Below are 1,825 nucleotides of genomic sequence, written 5' to 3'. Positions count from 1 at the left end.
GCTGAATGGCCATAGGAGCTTTGACCAAACTGATACCCTGCTCCAACTCCTTTGTTGCCTCCCTCTGCACCTTCACCTTGTTTCCCTTCATCTTGCAAAAGTCGCCGCAAAACATCAACAAACAACCACATTAAAGACATTTACGAAGCTTCTCAGTACAGTTTCATTTGATTCAATTTTTTCTTTGAGAAAGTATAGGGAGCCAATGATCTAAGCGTATAATGTGTACAATGAAGGTTTAGAAAGTATTAGAGATATGATTATTAGTGTTACATTGTCCTATCAGGTTATGTTTTTGGGATGAGTGGTTTCAGGACATGGTATTAGAGTTTCAGATCCGGAAGGTCAAGAGTTTGAACCTTGGTGAATCCAAAATTAGTTTTTTATAACATGAGATGTTTATTATCTCTGGTATCCGGATGTTTATCCTTAGAAACCAAGGTTCCACAAATCCACACTATATACATAATAATAGAGATTCAAGCAAGAACCTATTCTTATGGTGTCTCTCCTCTCTGGTGACTCTGATTTTATTAATCTTAAGAATGATCTTAAGCACATTCTCAGCAAGGTTCCTGTCATATCTCTCCAGTTTGTTCCACTTCCTCTCGAATTCAAACGTTGAATTCTAAAACAATAGCACAATAACTCTAAAACCCTAAGCATACCACGATAAATAAAATTATAAGATATATAAAAAAATAAATCAAAGATAAAATTTGATAATAAATAGTAATAATTGACCTGAGTCATATCCTTTCCATGCACTCTTCGATATGCCTTGGTCCATTTGACCTTACGAGGGTTCTTCTTCATTTTAAAGTTCTTATGGCATTTAGACCTACAAAATCGAAAAATTTGCGCAACAAAACGAGGAGTTAACTTATGGTTTCTCTAGTGAATTGATTGTATAAGAAATTCATAGAATTGAAACTTTGACTTGCACCTTGGCATCATTACGAACGAACTGGATTCCATGACCAGGATATACGATTGAGGAACAAAACCAACACTTCTCCAAGACCTTTCATAGAGGAGAAAGACGCAACGTTTGCTCAGTTGAGTGGTTTAGTCTTCTTTCTCCTTTAGGTTCTTTAAATTTTGTGAGTGATTAACTATCGAGATTAATGCAGTCAATTATTGTTAGGATTTTACCGTTTTGGTGTGCTTCAGAGGGGAGGGGGCACGAATGATATTAGGAGAAGATGAAGAACAGATTGACTTTTTATTTTTTTGATATGTTTTCCTTTGCTTCAGAGGGAATGAATGATTAGGGCAATTGGAGAAGACGAAGAATGATTGATTTTTTTAATATGTTTTTGTTTAAATTAATTAAAACTATAAAATTAGGATTAATTGAATTCTAAAATTTGATTGATTTAAAAGGGTATTTTTGTTTAATCAAATAAAGTAAGAATGTTTAAGACTTTTTATAAAATTAAATAAAAAATATAATTTTATTTTTATTTAATTAAAGGGGTATATTAGTAAAAGTGGTGATATAATATATATTTAAAAAAGAAAAAATTAAATGCTGACATGGAAAATAAATTTCACGTGACTTGTTACTACTTGTCCATATTTTAAACATATCAGTACGTATAAATTTATCATCGTACCGTAGCAAAAAATAAATTTTAAACTTCTTCTTTATTCGAAATCCATAATTTGTTTTAGATAGTTTGAGATTTTATTTCCTGATATATTGATATGATTTTTTTATAATCTTAAAAGTATTATAATAGAAGGAACATATATATTAATATATGATTATGAAAAATAAAATATTTATATATTATTAAAGATAAAATGTGTGTATTAATGT

General features: G+C 30.5%; 1 pseudogene; it reads right to left on the bottom strand.

Moving 5' to 3' along the window:
• Positions 1–1,614, bottom strand: part of LOC107486730 (probable ribosome biogenesis protein RLP24) — a 1,902-nt pseudogene extending 288 nt beyond the window's left edge.
• Between the last annotated feature and the right edge of the window lie 211 nt (positions 1,615–1,825).

Source organism: Arachis duranensis, chromosome 4 (genome assembly GCF_000817695.3).
Source record: "Arachis duranensis cultivar V14167 chromosome 4, aradu.V14167.gnm2.J7QH, whole genome shotgun sequence".
In the NCBI taxonomy this organism is placed as follows: Eukaryota; Viridiplantae; Streptophyta; class Magnoliopsida; order Fabales; family Fabaceae; genus Arachis; species Arachis duranensis.
Note: the sequence above shows the minus strand (reverse complement) of the source record. Positions and strands in the feature narration are given on the sequence as shown.